We start from the raw sequence: 6,508 nt of genomic DNA on the forward strand, positions 1-6,508 counted from the left end.
GGAATCATCCAGGAGCCCTCGCCGGACAAGAATATGCAGAAGTGGATGTGAGCAGCCTGGACATCCTTCTAAGGAGACCTCAACAGTCCTCAGGTATCTGCTTTCTGCCTAACTGGCTGTGAGTAAGCAGTGAGTGCTTGGAATTCCTCATCTGTACTCACTGTAATTTTCTTCATAAGCCGTTTCCTTCCTTGTTTGGTATGGGGCACTGTGGTCTCTTCCCCAGCCTTAATCCCAGAGTCATACTTGCCAACTTTCACTGGGTAGATAAGAACCCTGAATTCACAATATTCCAAAAATCAAGCTAATCCTATTTCAAATAAGGCCAAAACAAGCCAATTCCTAAGAACCCCAACACTCAATGACTAGATCTCTCCTGGCGTGCAATCTGGGACTGTGGTGGGTCCACTGTGCACCCCTGACTCTCTCCCCCCTTTGCCCCTGCTTGCCAGAAGCAGCAAGCTACAACGAGCAATAAGCTACAGGCCAAAAACAAGCCCAATTTCTATGTTTTATTTTCCCCCTTGAGATTTGGTGTGTGTGTGACCAGAGTCTGCTGTGCAAAGTGACTATTTCGGTTGTCGTTGCAAGGGGTGCTTTCTACTTGTAGTCCTACCGGTGTAATGGGAATAGGGTTGAGGGCGGAGCCCCACTGTGTGCGGGAGGGGAAAATAAGAGCCTACCCAAAGTTGCTGACTGACAGGGTAACTGATTTGATTTTCCCCCTTGTGCTGGGTTTAGTAGCAAGAGAAAAGAAGTCACAGGCCAGAGTCTACTGCCCTCGTGCAATGGAAAGAGAGCAAGAGCGATGAGTCTGCAAGCTTTGTTGATGCGACGCAGAAGGCGTCCATCTGGGAGCGGAACCGCCACCACTCTCAATGAGATAAGTGTCTTCTTTGGTGATTGCTCTGCTCAAAGCCCATCTTGCTCCTGGTAGGGACGCCCCGTTAGCTGGGGCTGGGTTTGTAAGAAAAGGTTCCTGACTAGTTGTGGTTACAAGGGAGACGACGTCCCCATTTTCAGGGGCTGCTCATGTCTCTGGCCAGGACCAGTGTGTCCTCCGCAGCATATTAGATCCAGGGGGATGACTCCAGCTGGTGAGTTTCTTGATTTTATCCCACCGTTTTCTCTCTCTCTCCTCTAATGTGTTGGCCAACACACACTCTCTCTGTCTCTTTCTCTCTCTCTATCTGTCCTTGCCTCTTCTTGTGCTGTCTTCCTTCGTAGGACACGGGCAGGTGTGTTAGGTGTGCATCCCCACAGGCTAGGTCTTGTGAGCTATGAACATGTACGGGACCGAAATGATGCAGGGCAGTGGGCGCTAGAGTGAAGCGGTGACTGTGGGTGTTGACTGAGTCTCTGCTCTAGTGGGGCTGATGTGGGAGGCAGGGATGAGGGCAAGATTTCACGCACCAATTGAATTTTTTGTAGTGAGGGCTCTTGGTTGGCTTATTTGCTGCACTTGGAGAGGAATTGTCCTGGAGCAGCAGCCGGAGGAGAAATTGGCAGACATGGGCCTGAGGAGCCTGGACATTCTTCTAAGGAGACATGAACAGTCCTCAGCTTTCTGCCTCGTGCATAACTGGCTGTGGGTAAGTGGTCAGTGCTTGGAATTCCTCATCTGTACTTGCTGTGATTTTCTTCACACTTTGTTTGCTTCCTTGTTGGGTGTGGGGCTCTTTGGGATTAAGGCTGGGGAAGGGACCAGAGTCACAATTGCTAACTTTCACTGGGGAAATAAGCACCCCGACTTTGACAATAAGCCAAAAATCAAGATAAACCCGTTTGAAAACAAGGCCAAAACAAGCCAATCCCTAAGAACCCCAACACTCAATGACTAGATCTCCCCTGGCGTGCAGTCTGGGACTGTGGTGGGCCCGCTGTGCACCTCAACTAGCCGTCCCCTTTGCTCCTCCTTGTCCGTGCTTGCTGGAAGCAAAAAGCTACAAGAAGCAATAAGTTACAAGCCAAAAAGAAGCACAATTTCTACGTGCTTTCCCCACAGGTTTGGTGTGTCTGACCAGAGTCATCTGTGCAGAGTGACTATTTCAGGTGTCGTCGCAAGGGGTGCTTTCTACTTGTAGTCATAAAGGCGTGATGGGAGGAGGGTTCAGGGCAGAACCCCACCATGTGGGAGAGGCAAAAAGAAGCGGCTACCCAATATTGCCAATTGAGATGGTGACTGACTTGTTTTTCCGCTGGATTTAGTACCAAGGGAAAAGAAGTGACAAGTCAGAGTCTACTGCCCTCATGTGATGGAAAGCGAGCGAGAGTGATGGGACTGCGAGAATTATTGATGCCTTGAAAAAGCTGCCCAACTGGGAATGGAACAGTCATCACTGTCAATGAGATAAGTGTCTGTTTTGGTGATTGCTCTGCTCACGGCCCACCTTGCTCCTGAAAGGGATGCCCCGTTTGCTGAGGCTGTGTTTGTAAGAAAAGGTTCCTGACTAGCTGTGGTTTTGAGAGAGAAAGAAGATTCCCCATTTTTAGGGTCTGCTCAGTTTTCTGGCCAGGAGCAGTGTGTCCTACGCAGCAGAAGGTTGCATCTAGGAGAATGATTCCAGGTGGTGAATTGCTTGCCTTTCCCTCGTGTTTCTCTCTCTCTCTCCCTCCTCTAGTGTGTTGGCCAACACTCTTTCTCAATCTGTCCTTGCTTTTCCTTGTGCTGTCTCCCTTCTTAGGATATCGGCAGGCGAGCTAGGTGTGCACCCCCACAGGTTGTGTCTCGGGAGCCATAAAGAAGTAGGAGGGGACAAAAATCATGCGGGGCAGTCGGTGCGAGACTGGAGCGATGACTGTTGGTGTTGTGGGGCTAAGACAGATCAAAAGCGACGCAGGGAAGAGTGCCTTAATTGGGCTCTATGTAGTGCAGGAGTTCTCAAACTGGGGTTTTGGTCCTGTCAGGGGGCCGCAAGGTTGTTATTTGGGGGGTTGTGAAATGTCATCCTCCATCCTAAACATCACCTTGCTTCCAGCATTTATAATGGTGTTGAATATACAAAAAGTGTTTTTAATTTATAAGGGGAGGGTCACGCTCAGAAGCTTTCTATGTAAAAGGGATCATCAGTACAAAAGGTTGAGAACCACTGGTGTAGTGATAGTTCTTGCTTGCTTGCCTCTATTAGTTTGCAGAGGAATTGTACAGGAGTCTCAGCTGGAGAAGAAGCTGGCAGAAGTGGACCTGAACTGCCTGGACATCCTTCTAAGGAGACATGAACAGTCCTCAGCTTTCTGCATTCTGGATAACTGGCTATGAGTAAGAAGTCAGTGTTTTCAATTCCTTATCGGTACTCACTCTTGTTTCCTTCATAGGCCGTGTGCTTCCTCGTTGGGTACGAGGCTCTTTGGGATTAAGGCTGGGGAAGGGACAAGAGTCTCCTGAGCAAAGTGACTATTTTGGGTGCAGTTAAAATGGGTCCCTTCTAGTTGCAGCTGTAAAGTAGTAATGGGAGATGGGTTGAGGGCGGAGCTGTGGGATACGGGAGATGTGAAATGAAGAGACTACGTGATATTGCAGACGGAGATGGTAATTATATATTTTTTTTCTTCCTTTTACTTCTTCCTTGGTACTAAACCCAGCAGTCACACATCAGAGTCTACTGTCCTCATGCGATGGAAAGTGAGTGAGAGCAGCGAGCCTGTGAGCATTGTTCATGCCAGGCAACAGCCGTCAATGTGGGGGTCGAGCAGACGCCACTGCCAGTGAGATAAGTGTCTGTTTTGCTGAGGGTTCTGCTCATGGCCCATATCAGTTTCTTGCCTTTCTCTGTGTTTCTCTCTCTCACTCTCTTCTCTAGTGTGTTGGCCAACAATCTGTCTCTGTCCTTGCCTCTCCTTGTGCTGTCTCCCTTCATAGGACACGGGCAGGAGTGCTAGGTGTGCATCCCCACAGGCTAGGTCTCAAGAGCTATGAAGAAGTAGGAGGGGATGAAAATCATGCAGGGTAGTGGGCGCTAGAGTGGAGCGGTGACCGTCAGTGTTGACTCAGTCTCTGTTCATCGAGTCGGGCTGATGTAGATGAGATGGGAGAGGGAGGCAGGGATGAGGGCATTCATAGAGCTCTGTGTAGTGACAGTTCTTGCTTGGCTTTATTAGTTTGCAGAGGAATTGTCCAGGAGCCCCAGCCGGATGAGAATGTCAGAAGTGGACCTGAGCAGCCTGGACATCCTGCTAAGGAAACAAGAATAGTCCTCAGGTTTCTGCCTTCTGCATAACTGGCTGTGAGTAAGGGCTCAGTGCTTTGAACTCAGAGTCATCTGTACTCACTGTAGTATTCTTCATTGACCGTGTGGTTTCTTGTTGGGTACAGGGCTCTGTGGGATTAAGGGTGAGGAGGGGCCAGAGTCAGCTGTGCAGAGTGACTCTGTTGGGTGTTGTTGTAAGAGGTGCTTTCTACTTTTAGTCCTAAAGGTGTAATGGGTAGAAGGCGGAACCCTGCTGTGCGTGAGAGGGGAAAAGAAGAGCCTAAGACATTTCTGAGTGAGACGGTAGCTTACTTGTTTTATCCCCTGGTTTTAGTACCAAGCAAAAAGACGTCACATGTCAAAGTCTACTGCCCTTACGAGTGAGAGTGACGAGACTGCGAGCGTTGTTGGTGCCAGGCAGGAGCCGTCCATCTGGGAGCAGAACAGCTGCTACTATCACTGAGATAAGTATCTGTTTTGCTGAGGGTTCTGCTCATGGCCCACCTGGCTACAGGTAGAGACACCCCGTTAGGTGGGGTGGGTTTGTAAGAAAAGGTTCCTGACTAGCTGTGGTTTTGAGGGAGACACGGTCCCCATTTTCAGGGGCTGATGATTTCTCTGGCCAGGATCGGTGTGTCCTCGGCAGGAGAAGGTTAGATCCATGAGGATGACTCCAGGTGGTGAGTTGCTTGCCTTCCTCCTCTGTTTCTCTCTCTCTGTCTTCTCTACTCTACTCTACTGTGTTGGCCAACACTCACACTCACACTCACACTCTCTCTCTCTCTCTCTCACTCTCTCTCTTTGCTGTCTCGCTTCATAGGGCATGGGCAGGAGTGCTATGTGTGCATCCCCTCAGGCTAGGTCTCGGGAGCTATGAACAAGTAGGAGGGGACGAAAATCATGCATCGTAGTGGGCGCTAGAGTGGAGGGGTGACTGTGCATGTTGACTGTCACTCTTCAAGTGGGCCTGATGTAGATAGGATGGGAGAGGGAGGCAGGGATGAGGGGCAAGATTACCTGCACCAATTGAATTTTGTGTAGTGATGGCTCTTGCTTCGCTCATTTCCTGCGCTTGCAGAGGAATTGTCCAGGAGCAGCAGCTCAAGGAGAAAGTGGCAGACGCGGACCTGAGGAGCCTGGACATCCTTCTAAGCAGACATGAATGGTCCTCAGATTTCTGCCTCCCGCACAACTGGCTGTGAGTAAGCGGTCAGTGCTTGGAATCCCTCATCTGTACTGGCTCCGGTTTTGTTCAGAGGCTCTGAATTTCCTCATTGGACACAGTGCTCTGTGGGATTCAGACGAGGCAAAGGCACAAGTCTCCTGTGCAGAGTGAGTATTTTAGTTGCAGTGCTAAAGCTGTAATGGGAGGAGGGTTGAGGGCGGAGCCCTGAGGTGTGGTAGATGGGGGGAAGAAGAGCCTATGCACATTGCAGACTGAGATGCTAACTGATTGGTTTTTTCCCCTAGTGCTGGGTTTAGTACCAAGTGCAGAGTCAGAGTCCACTCCGCACATCCCATGGAAAGGGAGCGAGAGCTGGGAGATTCTAAGCATTGTTGATGCCAGGGAAGAGCCATCCAGCTGGGAGTGGAGCAAGGACCACTGTCCATGAGATAAGTGTCTTGTTAGGTGAAGGCTCTGCTGTGGTTACGAGGGAGACAAGGTCCCTATTTTCAGGGGCTGCTCAGTCCTCTGGCGAGTACCGGTGTGTCCTCTGCAGCGGAAGGTTGGATCCAGGAGGATGACTCCAGGTGACAAGTTGCTTGCCTTCCTCCTGTGTTTCTCATTTTCTTGCTCTCTGTCTCTCTAGTGTGTTGGCCAACGCTCTCTTAATCTGTCCTTTCCTTTCCTTGTGCCATCTCTCTTCTTAGGACACAAGCAGGCCTGCGAGGTGTGCATCTCCACAGGTTAGGTCTTGAAAGCCCTGGAGTAGTAGGAGGGGATGAAAACCATGCGGGGTAGTGGGTGCGAGAATGGAGCAGTGACTGTCAGTGTTGAATCGGTCTCTGTTCAAGTGGAGCTGATGTAGATGGGGTGGAAGAGGGAGGCAGGATTGAGGGCAACGTTTCAAGTACCATTAGAGCTGTGTGTAGAGATGGCACATGCTTGGCTTTTGCAGCTGCACTTCCAGAGGAATTGTCCAGGAGCTCGAGCCGGAGGAGAAACTGGCAGAGGTGGATCTGAGCAGCTTGGACATGGTTCTAACCAGACAGGAACAGTCCTCAGCTTTCTGCATTCTGAACAACTGGCTGTGAGTAAGAGGTCAGTGCTTTCAATTCCTTATCTGTACTCACTGTAGTTGACTTCACAGGCCTTGTGC

The sequence above is a fragment of the Mauremys mutica genome, chromosome 19 (assembly GCF_020497125.1).
Source record: "Mauremys mutica isolate MM-2020 ecotype Southern chromosome 19, ASM2049712v1, whole genome shotgun sequence".
Classification (NCBI taxonomy): Eukaryota; Metazoa; Chordata; order Testudines; family Geoemydidae; genus Mauremys; species Mauremys mutica.